The 8,923-nt window shown below is 45.7% G+C and overlaps 1 long non-coding RNA gene across 1 annotated transcript; it reads left to right on the forward strand.

Annotated features, from left to right (window-relative positions):
• Nucleotides 1-228: 228 nt before the first annotated feature.
• LOC131424013 (uncharacterized) lies at nt 229-1,946 on the forward strand. Its single transcript, XR_009226381.1, has 2 exons — nt 229-606; nt 1,296-1,946. It is a non-coding gene; the product is annotated as an uncharacterized LOC131424013 (long non-coding RNA).
• Nucleotides 1,947-8,923: the final 6,977 nt, after the last annotated feature.

Consider the following 8,923-nt stretch of genomic DNA (forward strand, 5'->3'; position numbering starts at 1 on the left):
GTTTGCATTCCTTCCATTTCTGCCCACACCCTCCCCCTTCTAGTGCTGCAAGTGGAACTCTGACTTGCTCCAGGCTGGAGGTGGGGTGAGGAACACCCTCACAATAGCTCTGCGCCAAGAAGTCTAGAAGATCAGATCTAGGTGGTGGCAATTCTTGGGGCCCCTCTGAGGTCCAACAGGCTCAGTCCCTTCTGTAGCTTAGGCTGGGGAATTTTTGGTCACGCATATCTGCCATCAGCTCATTGCTATTAACATTCTTGCTGGGTAAGCATTCAGCACCCAGAAATACCCCAGGAGATCTAACTCAGATCTGTTCCTGGTTACTGAAGAGAGTTCACTCCGAACAAGGATACAGAGGGGCTGTTTTCTCACGGGGTCCATTTCCATACTCCGTGCTGGGTGAGCTGAGAACAGCGAGTATGGAAATTTTCACCAAAAGATCTGAGTTGAGGTGGTCTCCTTTCCAAGAGGCCTTGAAGTGGTCTGCTTTAGGGCTAGGGTCCTGCAATTCAGCTGGCCTTTGCATCTGAGGATCAACAAGACACGGGAACAGAGCCAGGGTCTTGCTGGACGGAGAAGAGCAATCCTGGACCAGCCAATGGGAGGGTGAGTGAGGTCCTAGCTCCGCTCTGGAGCATGAGTGAATTCAGGGGAGAATGATTCATGAAATTCTTTCCATGGGCACCTCAGCTGGTGCTAAAATGGCAAATAAATAGAGAAAACAGTGAAAAACGAGAGGCAGGTACCTTGTGGCGTGAAGATATGCCTGGGAAGGGCTTCTCCTTGGAAAGCAAGAAACCTGCATGAATATCTGATGAAACAGGCAGCAAAGGTATCATCCGAGTTATGATTCAGTGAAATGTGGCATCGAATTTATATTCGTGTCAAGGTTTATTTTAATAGTGTTAGTGAGGACCTTAAGCCTTAAATCATTAGAGTTAGAAGGGTCACTTAGCTTTTCCAGTTGGTTTCAACTGAACTTCTCAGGGGAAACTGAGCTTTGTGTTCCTATAAAGTTGGCAATTGGGGTTCTGAAAACTAGGGGTGTACTGGGTTTTGACCTCCTAAGCTGTATGTGCTTAAGAAGGTGACTCCCCCAACCCCCATCCTGGGAATTGAATCCAGGGATGCTCTAACACTGAGCTACATCCCCAGGCCTTTTAATTTTTTATTTTGAGACAAAATAAAAGTTTTGCTCAGACTGGCCTCAAACTTCTTATCCTCCTGTCTTAGCCTTCTGAGAAAGTGACTTCTTGAAAAAAAAAATGATCTTTTATTTCCTCTATGCCTGGAAGGTGCCGAATGTCAGGGGGCATCAGTCTCAGGGATGATGAGCTCCTCCTGAAATTCTGCGTTCTGGCCATCTTGCTAGCCTCAGCCTAGCCCTGGCCTTGAGGACAAGCCCAGCACAGAGAGGTCAGCAGGATAAAGGAATGAACAAATGAAGCGATCAGGGAAGAACAGTCATTGGAAATCTCCAAATACCGGGTGTGTTCACAACCTTCCAACAGCCTGTTTCACAGAAGTTCACGATGAGCAGATGAACGGGCCTCAGAACTGTGCTTGTCTTAGCTCAGGCTGCTACAGCAACAGAAGATAGGCCGGCAGCTTAAAGAAGACTGATCCATAATATGCTGGGGGTGGGGATGGGAGGATTAAATGAACTCTAGATAGGGCAAAGGGGAAAAGAGCAAAGACAGGAAGGAGGGAGAACAGGGGTAGGAAAGATGGTGGAATGCGATGGTCATCATTACCCTAAGTAAATGTAAGAAAACACGAAGGATGTGACCCTACTTTGTGGACAACCAGAGAGCTGAAAAATTGCGCTCTACACGTGTAATTTGAATTGTAATGCATTCTGTTGTCATATACAAAATATCAAAAAAATTTTTAAAAAGAACTGTGGCACCTAAAAATAAAAAATAAAACATTTTGATTTCTCACAATTTGGGAGGTTGGGAAGTTCAAGAATCAGGGTGCTGGTAGGTTTGGTTCCTGGTGACAGCCCTCTTCCCTGGCTTGCAAATGACCATCTTTTTATTGTATCCTCACTTGATGGAGAGAGGAAGACACTCTGATCACTCTTTCTCTTCTTATAAGGACACTAATTTCATCTTGGGGACCCCACCCTCATGACCTCATTGAAACCCCATTACTCACCCTCCCTCAATCTCCCTTCAAATACTGCTACATTTGTGGGGATAGGGCATCCGCATAAGGATTTGAGGGGGACACAAACATCCAGTTAATAATGCAATATGTTAAAATTACATGCTTGGGGGGTCCCTGTTTCTGTACAAAAGTTTGATAACTGTTAGAATTCTAAGATGCTCCTGAAGATTCCTGCCCCTTGGTAGCTGAATGTGGTGGTGCATGCCTGTAATCCCAGTGACTTGGGAGGCTGAGGCAAGAGGTTTACACGTTGGAGACCATCCTCAGCAGTTTATAAAGGCCCTAAGCAACTTAGTGAGACCCTGTCTCAAAATAAAAAAGGGTTGAGGCCAGGTGCAGTGGTGCACACCTGGAATCCCAGTAGCTCAGGAGGATCATGAGTTCAAAGCCAGCCTCAGCAATTTAGTGAGGCCCTAAACAACTCAGCAAAACCCTGTCTCTAAAAAAATACATTAAAAAGGGCTGGGGATGTGGTCCAGTGGTTAAATGCCTCTAGGTTTCATCCCTGATACCCCCCCCACCAAAAAAAAAAAAAAAAAGATTCTGGCCCCTGGGTACATATGCCCTGTGCAATCTCATCCCTTGAGGTAGGTAGGCCTGACCTGATCAGTCAAACTCTTTAAAAGTAGGTGACAGATGAAATAAGCCAAAGAGATTAGATGCATGAGAGGCATTGGGTCTTACAGGAGCTCACAGCTGTGCTGTGAGAAAGCCACATAGTGAGGAAATGTTGGAATGGGGGTGACAGCCAGCAAGAAAGTGAGAACCTCAGTCCTACAACGGAAGCAACTAAATTCTGCTGGTAACCATGTGAACTTAGAAAAGACCCTGTATTTTGGATGAGTCCCCAGCCTGGCTGACATTTGACTTCAGAGAACCCAGCCACACCACACCAGCACTTCTGACCTACAGGACTGGGTGAGAATAAATGTGTGTTATTTTAAGCAGCTAAGTTTATGGTAATTTGTTATATAACATACAAAGCTAATAAAATCTCCTTTCTACAATAGATCAGTCCACATCTCCTGGGTCTCTTAAAAACAGCTCTTATCTGGTAGTTGATGACATTTTCCTCTCGCATTAATACATAACCTCCTTTCTTGCTCCTTTTCCATCTTCTCCCCTACTGTTTCCTTTGGGAATTTACATAGTAATTCAAATCTGCTCCACACATGACTCTTTGAACACTCCCAGAACAAAACATTATCTTCTCCCCGCCCTCCACAAAGTGTTTCCAGGGCACTGTCATTGTGAAGTCACCGTTTGCCTCCTTCCAACCAGCATTCAGGGCTCCCAGACCTCAACAGCATGTTTATTACATAACAGCAAGACATACACCAAAACAACTTGCTGCCGGGCTTTAACTATAGCTGCAGCAGGAGCCGCTTTCCTGGGCTTGAAGTTAAGGCATTTCACGTCTCTTAATTGCTATACATTTCTATAAAATAGAAAAAAAAAAAAAACCTAAAAATGGCCCCAAAGGTATGAGGTTCTCAGAGGAGAAAGGAAGGGCCAGGAAGGGAGCCCTTTAAAGTCAGCACCAGTGACTCAGTGGCACAGAACTGTCTCTTCCTTGGGTCCCCTTTTCTAATGAGGGGGGAGGGATTTTTAGCAGGTGTATTCATCTGGAGGCTCTTTTAATTGTAAGCTTTCAAAAAAAAAAAACAAAAAAAAAAAACAACTTGGGATGGGGCTGTAGCTCAATGGTAGAACACTTGCCTGGCGTGTTTGAGGCCCTGGGTTCAATCCTCAGCACCACATAAAAATAAGTAGAATAAGATCATTGTGGCCATCTACAAATAAAGCAAAACATTAAAAAACAACACCTTGACCCAGCATAAAAACAGGAGTTTTTTTTTTGTTGTTGTTGTTGTTGGTGGTGGTGGTGGTGGTGCTGGGGATTGAACCCAGGACCTTGTACATATGAGGCAAGCACTCTACCAGCTGAGCTTTATCCCCAGCCCAGGATAGGGCATTTCTTATTCAACTGAATGAAGGTTGGCTGTCTCTCCCCTTCTCCCCCCACCTCATGTTGGTTTCATTCTCAGGTACCAACTCCCCATGTGATGCCCCTCATTTCCGCAGGTCTCTGGCTCACCCTATGGGAAAAGGGTGCTTCTTTTCTCCAGTCCAGTCACCTCTCCTGGACTGAACTGTCCTCTCTTTAAATCAACACTGTGGCCAGGGAGATGGAACCCACTGTTTGCCCAATACAGGGGCTTTTGTCCTCTTTTTGGAGGATTTGGGGTCCCAAGGACTTGGAGTGGGGGAAGGATGGGTTCTCCAAGGAAAGCCAGAGTGCTGTCACCAGAAGAGGGTAGAACAGATGCTGGTGACCAGAACAGAAGATGTGCTTGGCAATGACACCTGTTCTCATGCGGAATAGAGTTGGGGCCACTTGAGGTAATGGGGAGCAGAAGACTGTCCCCACCTGTGTGCTTGGGAAAAGGGTGCTTCTTTTCTCAGAATCCCCCATGTCCATCTCTGTGTGTTTGCCCTTCATGAAGGTCACCAGCTGGAGGACAGTCAAGGTGGAAACAGCACAGTTTTTTCTCTTTCCTGGACCCTCTTGCTTCCTCTCTTACAAAGTGGTTGGAATTTCTGTGCCCCTGTCCCTGTGTTCCTCTTGAGAGTGAATTGCCTTCCCTCACTATACAGAAAGGCTGAAGGCCACATAAGGACTTCCCATTGGAGACCTGGCCTATTGTGGGTGCAGCAAGAAGGGGTGGAAGGGGCTGGAGGACCCCTGGGTCCCAGGCTTTTGGGTTCACACTACCCCTTGAGTTGCTGGATCTCCCCACAGACTCTCAGGGTCTCTCTGTTCCTACTCACAAGTCTAACAGCCCTGCTACCTGCAGGACTTTTCTGTATCCACTTCCTTTGCATTCTTTCTTGTTCATGATTGTGACCCCTGCTTTCTGATTGGGGTGGGTGGGTGAGGAGGGCTCTCTCAACCCTCTGGCCTTTCCAGGTGTACCTTTCCCACTCCCTTGAACGGATTTCATTTCTGCTTCCTTATTCCATCAAAGGGTTAAACAATACTGGACAGGGAGGGCAGGACATTTTTTCTATATAGGATACATATTTAGAAAGTGCTAGCAGTTGGATGTGTTGGAAAAGAAAAATGCCTATTAGCTTTGAGGAATTTTATTAACATTGGGGTGTATTACAAAACCATTCTAATATGTGGTGGTGCACCTTGAATGTATCCTAGCAGGATTATCTATCTGATTCAAGATGTTTAACTCATTAATTTTATATTTAATATAGGAGGGATAATTGAAGAATTCACTTATGTATCAAAATTGTATTTATTGAATATTTACTGAGTGTCAAGGTACTAAACCCAGGGATACAAAGATGCTTAGCACCCATTTCTTCCCCCTCAAGAGCTTACAATCTTCTAGATGAGGCACACAAAAAAGCTAAATATAGTTCTATATTAGAATCTATTTAAAAAATAAATAAATAAATAAATAAATAAATAAAAAGACAGCTTATTCTAGGTTTACCCAACTCCTAGCTTGAGCAATTTTTCTTAAGTTAGCTAAGGCTTGGCTCACGGGTCTGGTCTAAAAAGGGCCACTCTGAAGCTTGAAACACCAGGAATGATTCTGGAGGTTAAGGAGGGAGTTACAGCATTGAAAGGGATCCTTTGCTTCAAAATAAAGAATGACTGCTCTGAAAGAAGCTACGTGAAACCTAATGAAGAAAATCATTAAACTGTTCTTGATGTTTTGGGCTTTTAACAGAACAAGATTTAAATAGAAGCCAGGCACACACCTATTATCCCAGTGGCTGGGGAGGCTGAGGCAGGAGGATTGTGAGTTCAAAGCCAGCCTCAGCAACAGTAAGGTGCTAAGCAACTCAGTCAGACCCTGTCTCTAAATAAAATACAAAATAGGGCTGGGGACGTGGCTCAGTGGTTGAGTGCCCCTGAGTTCAATCCCTGGTCAAAAAAAAATTTTTTTTTAAGTGGAAAAGTAGCCCGCACATCAGATTATCAATGGCACCTTAACCATCTGGAGAACTCACTGATCAATAGATTGCATAAGAGAATCCACCACGGGAAGTTTATCACATGACACATGTGTAGATGGATGTCCCACTCTGAGGCAGTAACAGTAAGCAGTGATATACTGGGGATTGACAGTGTCTGCTACGGTCACCATGGAAAAGCCATGTCAAAGATGTGGTTCCCAAGTCTGAACATCTCCGGGATGGGCTCTGGTTGGCTTGGGCTTGGGGCCACGGCGGGCAGCGGGGGTGCAGATTGTTATACAAAATAGCTGATGATTCTGCAGTTGCCATGCCTGTGGGTGGGGGTGTGCAGGGAAGGTAACTGAGGGGGTGTAGGAACTGGGGACAAGGTGAGGAGTGAGCCTCAGGGAAAGGGGTTTTTAGTATGCCTGACATTAGCTGGAGACATTTCTCAGGCTAAACTTTAATTTTCTGTCACTCAGCATTGAGTTATTCTTGTTGCTTCTATGACTCCGACGTAAAACCCCACTAATAAAAAAAAAAATAGAAGAGACAACAAATCCCCATCTGGATTGTTGTATGAAACTGGGTGTTGAGCTTTCCCCTGCACATATGACTTGCCACATTTTTAACAGGCCCATGAACTGTCTTTGAGAGCTGGACTCCTGGGGCCTGGGCCTGTGGCTCAGCTTCCCTGAGTCACCCCATGCCCTGACCATGGGACGCCCTGCCTTGCCCCTACTCCCGGCTGCCATGGTGCGGGTACCAAGCATGTCCCTTGCTGCACAGGCGTCTGAGCCCTGACGGCGACTTCACAAAGACCGCCTGCGAGGCAAGGCTCAGGGAAGGCTTTGCAGAGGTTTGACAGAGGGAGAGAAATAAGAGAGCGAGAGTCATGTTTCCGGAAGCAGTTGGCACCAAAATTGTGAGGGAGCTGGGTGACCCCAGAAGACCATCTGGAGAGTCTCTTCCCAACTCTTCTCTCAAGACTCTTGGTGTAGGGGATCCGAGCTGACTGGAGCGGGTGGGTGAGGTGGAATAAGAAAAGAAATCAAGATCTGACAGCTTCAAACACCAGAATAACAGAACCTTAACACCTCACCATGGATCCTGCCATGGATATCTGGCTTGTATACGAAAATGCCTGACAGGGCCACGTGACATGCAGATCACATGCATATGGACAGATGCCCAACAGGGCTTTCCATCTTCCTGGAGGTGATGCTTTAGAAATCACCACAGGGGTCTTTGCCAACTCCTCCCTTCCACAGGGATCACAGGTGAACAGAAGGCCCCAGGGAAACCCAGCAGGAGACCAACAGTGGGAACCCCTTCTCAGAACACTGAAAACCTCTCAGGCTGTGAAAAGCTAGCCCAATCCCCAGAAGGTCCTCTGGACGCAGGGGGATGACAGACAATCATACCCCACATGGAACCATGACTCTTCAGAGCTGGTGTCAGAAAAAGTTTTCTCCTACTCTCTAGAGAGTATAGAAATGATCGAAACTTAAGTCCCTGGTCTTTAGAAAGAATCACTCAACTTTTTTTTTTTTAAAGCCAACTCTTAATAACAATAGGCTATATACTTGTAAAATTGCTAAGAGAGTAGGTTTTAAGTGTTCTCAAAAACAAGTGCATGAGGCAACGCGTGTTAAATAATTCTACACTGTATACACACATCAAACCACATGTTGCACACCATAAATATACACAATTTTTTTGTCAATTAACAAAGGGAAAAAAAGTGAGTCTCCAAAGAAAAGAGTGTACAGACTGTGCTAAAGGCCTATGTACATTTCTTTGTTCATTTCATTCTGAGGGTAGACAGTCAACTCCTGGGTTTTGGTAGATATGGCATAGCATAGTGGGAGGAGCTGGGCCCTTTCCCAGCTATGTTGCTTTCGGCAATTTACAGAATCTTTTTTTTTTTTTTTTTTGTATTTTATTTTAGAGACAGGGTCTCACTGAGTTGCTGAGGACTAAGTTGCTGAGGTTGGCCTCCAATTTACAACTCCTGCCTCAGTCCTCCAAGATGCCGGATTACAAGCACACACCACCATAATCAGCTACAAAAATCTCTTGAGCCATAATGTCCCTATCTTGCAAATGGATATGACAACAGAAAGACAATGCCCGACGTAAGAAATTAAATTAAGAAATTCCCATGAGGCCTTCCTTGCTCATTGCTTGGTGCATAGAAGGATCTGAGGAAGAAAAGCATTTTGGAGAGGAAACAGGATGAGAGCAGCATCCTAGGAAGGTGTCCCAATGGGCCTCACCCCTTTACAGCAAGCTCCTGGAGGGTCAGGCTTCATCCTGCTCATCCATGAACCTCCAGCACCAAGCTGGGCCTGATACAGGGTGGACACTCAGGAGATGCTCACTAGAATAAAAGACGCCATAGCTGGGTCCTGGTGAGGGATGAGGTTCATGAAGGGGAGGGTAGGTTGGTGACAGTGCAAAGGACAGAGAGGCAGGAGAAAGGCAGCAGGAGGGAACAAAGGACAGAGTAACAAAGCCTGACCGATGGAGATTCCAGATGATAAACTCTAACTTTGCCCGGTCTTCAGAGGCCCCATAAAACTAATGGACTTGTGATGGAATTGTTTCAAAAGTGCTTTGGAAGCCAGATGGGAAGCTTATGTAATTGTTTTCACTTGCAAGCCCAAGTGAAAGTAATGAGCCCTGTTCCTGCCTGCAGGGGAAGGAGGTTCTGGCTCAGCCATCCTCCACCTTTCTCTGTCCACCACTGCTCACATGGAGCCCTCCC

This window comes from Marmota monax, unplaced genomic scaffold (assembly GCF_021218885.2).
Source record: "Marmota monax isolate L192 unplaced genomic scaffold, Marmota_monax_Labrador192_F-V1.1 WCK01_AAM20220418_F8-fsc00017, whole genome shotgun sequence".
NCBI lineage: Eukaryota > Metazoa > Chordata > Mammalia > Rodentia > Sciuridae > Marmota > Marmota monax.